The following is a 10,684-nucleotide window of genomic DNA, read 5'->3' on the forward strand; positions in this document are numbered from 1 at the left end:
ACATATATCTATTCTTTTTCAGATTCTTTTACCATATAGTTTATTACAAAGTATTGAGTAGAGTTCCCTGTGCTATACAGGAGGTCCTTGTTGATTATTTTATACATAGTAGTGTGTATATGCTAATCCCAAACTCCTAATTTATCCCTCCCCACCTCCCACCCCCTCCACATTTCTCCTTTGGTAACCATAAACTTGTTTTCTAAGTCTGAGTCTGTTTCTGTTTTGTAAATAAGTTCATTTGTATCATTTTTTTAGATTCCACATATAAGTGATATCATATGATATTTGTCTTTCCCTGTCTAACTTACTTCACTTACTATGATAATCACTGGGTCCATCCATGTTGCTGCAAATGGCATCATTTCATTCTTTTTTAATGGCAGAGTAATATTCCATTGTATATTTGTACCACATCTTCTCTATCCATTCATCAGTTGATGGACGTTTAGATTGCTCCCATGTACTGGGTATTGTAAATAGTGCTTCAGTGAACATTGGGGTGCGTGCATCTTTTCGAATTATGGTTTTCTTTGGATATATGCCTAGGAGTGGGATCACTGAATCATATGGTAGCTTTATTTTTAGTTTTTTAAGGAACCTCCAGACTATTTTCCATAGTGGCTGAACCAATTTACATTCCCGCCAACAGTGTAGGGGTGTTCCCTTTTCTCCACAGCCTCTCCCGCATTTATTGTTTGTAGACTTTTTGATGATGGTCATTCTGACTGGTGTGAGGTGATACCTCATTGTAGTTTTGGTTGGCATTTCTCTAATAATTAGTGACGTTGTGCATCTTTTCATGTGCTTTTTGGCCATCTGTATGTCTTCTTTGGAGAAACGTCTATTTAGATCCTCTGCCCATTTTTTGATAGAGGTTTTTTTTTGATCTTGAGCTGCATGAACTGTTTGTGAATTTTGGAGATTAATCTCTTGTCATTTGCAAATATTTTCTCCCATTCTGTTGTCTTTCCATTTTGTTTATGGTTTCCTTTGCAATGCAAAAGCTTTTAACTTTAATTAGGTCCCATTTGTTTATTTTTGTTTTTATTTCCATTACTCTAGGAGGTGGATCCAAAAAGATATTGCTGTGACTTGTGTCAGAGAGTGTTCTGCCTGTGTTTTCCTCTAAGAGTTATAGTATCTGGTCTTACATTTAGGTCTTTAATCCATTTTGAGTGTATTTTTGTGTATGGTGCTAGAAAATGTTCTAATTCCATCCTTTTACATGTAGCTGTCCAGTTTCCCGGCACCATTTATCAAAGAGACGGTCGTTTCTCCATTGTATGTTCTTGCTTCCTTTGTCATAGATTAATTGACCATAGGTGTGTGGGTTTATTTCTCAGCTTTCTATCCTATTCCAATAATCTATAAATCTTTATGCCAGTACCATACTGTTTTGATGACTGTAGCTTTGTAGTATAGTCTGAAGCCAGGTAGCCTGATTCCTCCAGCTCCACTTTTTTTTCTCAAGATTGCTTTGGCTATTTGGGGTCTTTTGTGTTTCCATACAAATTTCAAGATTTTTTTGTCCTAGATCTGCAAAAAATGCCATTGGTAATTTGATAGAAATTGCCTTGAATCTGCAGATTGACTGACATATTATAGTCATTTTGACAGTATTGATTCTTCCAATCCAAGAACATGGTATATCTTTTCATCTGTGTCACCTTCGATTTCTTTCATCAGCATCTCATAGTTTTTTGAGTACAAGTCTTTTGCCTCCTGAGGTAGGTTTATTCCTTGGTATTTTATTCTTTTTGTTGCGATGGTAAATGGGATTGTTTCCTTAATTTCTCTTTCTGATCTTTTGTTGTTAGTGTATAGAAATGCAAGAGATTTCTGTGTATTAATTTTGTATCCTGCAACTTTACTGAATTCATTGAGGAACTCTAATAGTCTTCTGGTAGCATCTTTAGGATTTTCTATGTATAATATCATGTCATCTGCAAACAGTGACAGTTTTACTTCCTTTCCAATTTGGATTCCTTTTATTTCTTTTTCTTCTCTGATTGCCTTGGCTAAGACCTCCAGTACTATGTTGAATAAAATTGGCAGGAGTGGACATCCTTGTCTTGTTCCTGATGTTAGAGAAAATGCTTTCAACTTTTCACCATTGAGTATAATGTTAGCTGTGTGTTTGTCATATATGGCCTTTATTATGTTGAGGTATGTTCCCTCTATACTCACTTTCTGGAAAGTTTTTATCATAAATGGGTGCTGAATTTTGTCAAAAGCTTTTTCTGCATCTATTGAGATGATCATGTGGATTTTATTCTTCAATTTGTTAATGTGTTGTATCACACTGATTGATTTGCAGATATTAAAAAAATCCTTGCATCCCTGGGATAAACCCCACTTGATCATGGTGTATGATCCTTTTAATGTATTGTTGGGTTTGGATTGCTAATATTTTGTTGAGGTTTTTGTGTCTCTGTTCATCAGTGATATTGGCCTGTAGCTTTCTTTTTTGTGATATCCTTGTCTAGTTTTGGTATCAGAGTTATGGTGGTTTCATAGAGCAAGTTTGGGAGTGTTCCTTCCTCTGCAAGTTTTTGGAATAGTTTCAGAAGGATAGGTGTTAACTCTTCTCTATATGTTTGATAGAATTCACCTGTGAAGCCATCTGGTCCTGGACTTTTGTTTGTTGGGAGTTTTTTAAACCAGAGTTTCAGTTTCAGTACTTGTGATTGGTCTGTTCATATTTTTTATTTCTTCCTTGTTTAGTCTTGGGAGATTATACCTTTCTAATAATTTGTTCATTTCTTTTAGGTTGTCCATTTTATTGGCATAGAGTTGCTTATAGTAGTCTCTTATGATGCTTTGTATTTCTGTGGTGTCTGTTATAACTTCTCCTTTTTCATTTCTAATTGTTTTGATAAAAGCCCTCTCACTTTTTTTCTTGATGAGTCTGGCTAAAGGTTTATCAATTTTGTTTATCTTTTCAAAGAGCCAGCTTTTAGTTTCATTGATCTTTAGAATTTTAATTAATACTTCTTGACTGATTCATCAAAAGACTATTCACTTTCAATCAGTGACCTATAGTTTTCATCTTTGAAAGATATGTCACTTACAGAGCAAATAATGTGGATTGCCAACTCTAATATTTTCTAATAAATCTGCCAGCATTCCAAGTACAGGTTTTAAACACCCTCACAGTTTCTTCACCTTTTAATAAATTCAATATGACTTTTTAAAAAATCTGTTTTGTTCAGTAGTTTTCTATTTTGTTCAAATGGGAATGCCAACTGATCCTGATCTGTTTATTTAGTATACTATCCTAACGGTAGTTCAGGCGTGCAGAAATGAATGTGGGAATTTTTGTGACTCATTCCATTCACCCAGGGAATGGTTACAACAGACTGAAAAAACCCAGTTGATGACTAATAAAGGATATTAGTCTGAAAGAAAAGTTTTTACTCTGTGTTAATTGCTAAATAAACCAGAAACCAAGAAGAAAGCCTCCTCTATTTTGGTGAAGCATTCCACTTAATGTATTGGGAGATTATCCAGGTGGCATTTATGCCCATGTTGGAACTCAAAGTTCCAGAAAATTTTCCAACAGGCTGAAACTGTCAACTTCATTGAAATGAAAAGTGTCAAGTTGAATTTTATCCTGAGCAGTGTAGAAGGCTTAGAGTTCAGTTTGAATGCTATTAGGTACGATATTCTTAGCAGTCACCTGATTTTTGCTTCTAATGAACAAATCAGGTCGACATTAGAATGAGACTTCCATTCTTGAAAAGAATAGAAAGTTGCACCTTACAGTGGGTATCTGGCCTAAGCAATAAATATCCAGTAAACGGGGAATGATACATCTTTAAATTCCTCTCAGCAAAAGATAGCAATTTTGGGGGGTCTTATTCTTATCCAGTATTCAAAATTGTGGAATAGAATTGTGTTTTCTCCTCTGAGGCATGTAACAGAATAGAAATGGAGATTTTGAGAACAAAATTCTCATTAGTAACTGTAACACATATTGAATATTGTTCCATGTAATGAGAGCTACCACACTGATTTCAATTTTGTATGATTAACCAAAAATTGTTAGGAAAACTACACTGATTAATTAGTTACTTTATTACAACTAAAATTTGCTTTAAAAATATGATCGTAACAATTATTTTGCCTGTATTTAATATTTGACTGAAACCAAAACTTGGGCAGTAAATAGGACATATTTTACTTTTATGTTTGGCAAACTTGTTTACAGTACATAATAAAACTTTTAGAATTCCCCTCAGTGACTGAATTTGGATTTTGTGCTTCTGCTGTGCTTGCCACTGGGAGAGTTCAGCAGAAATGTATGAACTTCTGTCTGATATTAGGGAGAATTGGAGTGGAAATTAAGATTCACCCCGGCACTGGGTAAATTCTCGGTCTCTAGAGTTTAGATAGACTATGATTCAATGAAGCAGGATTGCCACATCCACAGACACTCTCAGTGGGCAAACAAGATGCACAAATAAAAAGGCTACGTGGTTGTCAGTAGCCTTGTGGTTCTGTAACCCTCTGGATCCAGTAGGCATACAAATTCCAGGGTGAATTTTGAATAACACATTACAAATTTGGGGGGATTTTCATGGTACTTTATCATATTTGTTCTAAGAAAATGCTAGTGAAAGATGTCTGTTAATTTTCAGATTGTTAGGGCCTGGGAAATTGTCAGTCCAAGCTCTGGGAGGTGGCAGGCATGACAGTGGGTTTCATGTGGGAGGGCAACCTCCAGTGACTGGGTAGGCTAAAAGTTTGGTCCCTGGGCTCCAAGCAGTAGTGAGATATCCTATCCAGTGGGAAGAGCACGGACATAGAGTTCTAGGGTGGGCAGTACAAACCATGGCCTTGGGGAAAAGATTTGGTTTAGAAGAATGGGTTTGAAATTACAGCCTTAGCTTTCATCTGTCAGCTATATCACATTACTTAATGTCTCTGAGCCAGAAATTTCTCATTGAACAAAATACTGATAATAGAATCTACTTTATAAAGTGGTTGTGTGGATTAATTGAATCTTATATGTAAAGCTCTAGGATCTTGCCTAGCTCAGTGCTTAATAAATGGCAGTTCTCTTCAGCCCCCAAGGAAGGATATTGGTAAGGGCAATACAGAGCCCTAATCATCAGATGTGAGTGAATTAATCTAAAAACCCAAGCCATTTGGGTCTCTTGCACAGACTACTGCCAGGGCTAGCTATATAATCTGTGAGGTTCAGTGCAAAATAAAAATGCAGGGCCCCTTGTTCAACAATTATTTAGTATTTCATGACAGCTACAGCAGAATTAAGCCAGGAGCAGTGCCCTTCTAAGTATGGGGTCTGGTGCAGTGGCACAGTTTGTGTGCCTTGAAGCTGGCTTTAACTATGCAGTTAATTTCTGTTTTCCCCGCGTTCATTCTTGTTCCTCTATAACCATCCTTTCCACAGCAGATGGGGTGAACTTTTCAATTAATAAAGTAGATCCTGCTGCAACATGTTTCAGTCTTAAACTGAGAGGCAGTATAGCATAGGGAGAAGCTACATAGCATAGCAGTTAAGTGGGTGGGTTCTGAAGCTAGAGATCCTTATCTTTGTTTGCTGTTTTATCCTATCTGTGATCTTGGACATATTCCTTAAATTTAGTTGACTGTGTTATCAAATGATCATGATAATAAATACCTACCATATAGAGTTATTGTGAGGACTTAATGAAATAGCTCTTGTAAAGCACTTGGAATACTCTTTGTTATCTAGAAGTCACTTGATGTTATTGCTATTATGTTAAGTAGATCTATACTTGAAAGATGATATTAACCTGGCCCCCAGCCTCTCCATCATCTGCCTGTGTTGACCTCTCCATGCTTGTCACCTACAGGTTTCCTCTACTCTCATTACCAACTAGGCACACTTGTTTTTTGTTTGTTTGCTTTGTTTTCCATGTCCTTGAGTTAGTCAAACTTTATTTATACTGCAAGATCTTAGCTGTTCTCTCTACGCAGAATGCTTTTTCTCAAACTTTTATCTTTTAGGTCTCATCTCAAGGATTCCTTTCTTAGAGAAGGCTCCCACAGATTGCAAATCTAAATGACCTCTCTTTGTTGTAATCCAGTACAATACCACATTCTTCTACTTTGTAGCACTTTTCATAATTTGAACTTAAGTATTTAATTATAAGTTTGTTTAATGTGTGCCTTCTCATGAGGGTGGAGGGTCATATGTGATGTCTTTAATACATTATCCCCGGCACTCAGCAAAGCACCTGGCACGTGGCAAGTGATCAATAAGTGTGTGTTGAATAAATGAATGAGTAAAGAATAGCAGAAGCTTAGAAAGCAGGATCATTTGGATAAATTAGGATCCTTGTCTGAGAGGCAGGAGATGGGATTAACATAACATAAAGTATTAGGAAGCCTAATTAAAAAGACATTAATGCTATAAACAGTTGCTTAATGAATTTGCCTTGGTGATAATCAAATTGTTACTTTTTTTTAATCCTTGCTATGTGCCAGGTATTCTGTTAAGCATGTTAAACATGTCATTTAATTTTTTTTTTTTAGTCCGAAAAAGTAATTAAAATTATTATCCCCCTTTTGCACAGCTTGGATGTGGTGAACTGACATTTTAACTTGTTTCACTTTACTTTTAGCAGAAACTGCTCTTTGGGAGCTAGTGTACACATTTGTTACTTATTTTTTTAACCTTGTTTTCAATGATATCTGGTCTAGTCTGTTATCCCCTTGATATTTAAAATATCAATTTTAAATTTTTAAATTCAGCTGAATTTTTAAAATCAGCTTTATTGAAATTAACATAGCACAACAAAATTGACTCAATCGAAGTATACAGCTAGATGATTTCTGATACATGTACAGAATTGTGTCATTACATTAAGATATAAAACATTTCCACCCCCACAAAAAGTGCTTCCTGCCTCTTTGCAGTTGATCCCTCCCTTTTCCGAACCCTGGCCCCTGACAATCACTGGTCTACTTTCTGCCTCTCTAGTTCTCCTTGTCCTGAATGTAGTGTGAATGGACGGATAGTTTGAACTCATATGTAGCTGACTTCATTCACTGAGCACAGTTCCTCTGTGCTGTAGTGATATCGTAGTTCATTCCTTTTTCTTGTCCAGCAGAATCTATTGCATAAGGTATGCCACATTTTCCTTATCCATTTACCAGTTGATAGATATTTGGGTTGACTCTAGCTTTGAGCTAATATGAATAAAGCTATGTGAACACTGGCCTTTATTTAAACAGGTAACTATTGAATTTTAAATAGTGATGTAAATGTGTTTGAAAATTGACACAAACTAGTTCTTTAATGAGTTAATTTAAGGTGGCTCTGTAAAAAACAACCATTAGTAGTTAATTTTTCAACCCTATGGGATATCTCTTTTAAATGGAAACGTTTTCTTTACTGTTATTAAAAAACATGACTTTAAAGCCAGGAATGTCAATATCCAAAAAAAAAAAAAATCAATAACTTTAATACCTTGGAAATTCCTTTTTCCTTTGTACAGATCTCCTTTGCTCCCTCTTTTTTCACCTAAATAAGTGTGGTACACAGTAATAATTTTTCGTTTCCTTAATATTAGTAGAAGATTTATTTTAAATGAAGCTAGGTAGCATTTACAGTTTGACATTGTGCCTACCTATCTCTTTAAGGACAAAGAGATAAAATAGTTTATGATCTGAAGGTGTGTATCATGAGCAGCTGCAAATGGGAATGGGGGGAGTCAAATGACAGTTCTTACCCATAATACATGTTCCTCGTGGTGCACTAGTACCTCTGCTACAATAAGCTTTGTCAAATTATAAAATGGGTATAAAAAAAGAAGTATCAAACAGGAAAATGAAAGATGCAATCTAGTAACATTTCAAGTATTAATATATACCAGATATATTTCACATCATCCTGTTTTATTCTGAGTCTCTTAGTAATGAAACATCAATAGAGGTAATTCGGCTCCAGACTCCACAGCAAGTCTCATCCTATGCGATGTATGAAAGCTAAGGATGAACAAAAATGAAGGGTATTTTTATTGTTCAGTATTTCTATTTTCCAAAACATACTACACATTGCCATTTCTCCCTGGTTAAACATAAAGGGAATCACTTAGGGTTATCTGAGAGTTATGGCACCCTGAAACTGACCAGTATTCTTCCTGTATACTTTTCCATTCTGGAACTGGGTCTATCGGGGTAGAGGTGCTATATAACTAGTGAAGCATCACCGGTCTCTTTGTGACTGTAGGATTCTGTGACAAGTCAGGGCTTATCAGGAGCCCTACCACAGAAGGGAGTTCAAAACCTTAACCCCCAGATAGAACTCTTATAGCAAGGCATTCCATAAAATAGCAATATAATTTCCAAATCCATCGATGTGCACTTTATATTAGGAATAAACCCAGGGTATTTTGATGCTATTTAGAAACTATTAAAAGATCTTTTTGAGAAGATGACTTGGTTAATAAAAATGGGGGCAGGGGGGAAAATGATAAACTATTTCAAAGTAAACATAGTATGATTTAAAAGATTAATTATGAATTTTTATGAGTGATAATATCCATGTGAGTTAAGCTCATTCTTTGAGAGAAAACATGCTTTTGAGTAAGCCTTAAACTCCTCAAAATTCATTTTGCAGGTAATTTTTTCCCCACAAATAAATCAGTATCATTTTCCATATTAATTGGCATTGTATTTCTTCTTTGCTTTTGACTGGCCAGGGGTTAAAATGAAAGCCAGGGGTTAAAATGAAGGTTTCTAATGTATCAAATGGTATATGTGTTGGAGAAGAACCCTCAGACATTTGCTTTCCCAGGGGACTCATTTCTCCACTTTCTAATATCCTACAAAAGTCAATTGTTGGTGTGTTTAAAATTAATCTCACACGTCTATTTTTATATCCACATGCATAATAATTTGTCTGGATTTTGATTGTGACATTTTGAACCCTTTTTACTACAAATACATGAAAATATCTTTGTTTTCAAAGTAATCCCAGTTCTAGGAAAATGATATTGAGAGAGGCAGTATTTAAATTGTTATATTTGTTCTGCTTTACTGTCTAAAATCTTAATATGGGGAATGTGATGCAGGAAGAAACAAAACAAAAGGAAAATTCACTCCACGCTAAATTTCAGAGCAGTTTCAATAGGTATTTAATCATAGAAGCAGAAGTATCAAGCTGTGAATGAAGATTGCTCTTTTACCAGCTCTTTTCTTTCTTTCCCTCTCTGTTTCTTAAAAAATACGTGAATAGGGGACAAGATCAGGCAAAGGAACACTTATTACTAGCAAGCATTTTAGCCCCAAACCCCATGCAATCTCTTGGTCAGCAGGTAGGAGTACATAAAAAAACAAATTTGTTTAGATTTACAGCCATATTACTTGGAGCACCCTCTTTTAAATTCCTGTGTCAGGTTTTATGGCTTTGGTGGTAAAGAATGTCCAGTCTAGACCACATGAGGTCAAAAGAAGAGTCTTCCTTTCTGTCTAGAAAAGAGCTTGACTAGATCACCCATGGTCCACTCAGTTTGAGAAAAAGGCTGCAGGCTCAGCTTACCTTGTCAGTCACAGGGGAAAGAGGGATAAGGAAGCTGGAGGAAGGGAAGATAGAGGAACCCAGGCCTCTCACCACACACTGTTCCTCAGTTCAGAGGGCTAAGCATTCTTCTGCCCTTTCTTATCCCTTAAGACCCATGAAAGGAAATGTACAGTAAGAGCCAGAGAACGGGCGCTTGCCACAGTGTGGTTTCCTCTGCTCCCACTCAATCCCATTCTCTGATTCATCCCAATAAATATCTGCTATTTTGATTGCTCAAGAAGCAACAGTCTTCTTTCCTAGGGGTGGAGTGAGGAAGGAGACAAGTTTTGAACTGGCTGCCCTAAATCCAACAGTTTGCGTTAGGTTTTCTGAGCCTTGAGTGTCATGCCATCAATTATCCACTACTGCGATTATATCATCGGCTTTTTTGTTTTGAGATAAATCATAGTTCTGGAAATATTTATTCATATGTAAGATGTTGGTTCTGTTAATCATCTAAAACTTTATTCCAGTGGGTTTGATCATGAAAACGATAACTGAACACCAGTTCTTGGAAACCCTAGCATGGTTTACATTTGAGGCGTCCATGAGCCTGTCTTACCCACCTACAGAGGCAGCCTGGGAGAGCATCTAAACAGATTTCACAACTCATAGTTTAGTGTCTTAACACAAGTTCATGACCCTTTCTCTGGGGTAGCAGATGTTAGTGCTCATCAGTAGCCTGAAGAATAACCTGGATTTCTTTTAGGCAAGAAATTTTTGTATTTGTATTAATTTATATGGCTGCCTATTAGTTTATGGGATATTCAATTATTGTTCTCAACTAATGCATGGTTTCCTAGGTCTTATGTGGTATTGGGAATCCATTTTAGCTTAAATGTGCTTTAAAGTTGCATTTAATAAAATGTATAGGTCTTTGGTGATGAGAGGAAAGAGGGATGATAGAATCAGATGAATAGGTCTAGAGAAAGTAACTTAAAACTTTTTTTTTTTAATATCAGAACTTCTGCACAGCAGTGTGATATAATCAAATAATTATACACATTGAACCTTTTCTTTCTCTAAATGTCATTCAAGCCGAAGCCATGAAACTGATGACAAAGTGGTATTTTATCTGTTCCTGTGTGTCAGCTGGGCTGGCTGTAACTGCATCCCAGTGATTTC

Source organism: Balaenoptera musculus, chromosome 3 (genome assembly GCF_009873245.2).
Source record: "Balaenoptera musculus isolate JJ_BM4_2016_0621 chromosome 3, mBalMus1.pri.v3, whole genome shotgun sequence".
NCBI lineage: Eukaryota > Metazoa > Chordata > Mammalia > Artiodactyla > Balaenopteridae > Balaenoptera > Balaenoptera musculus.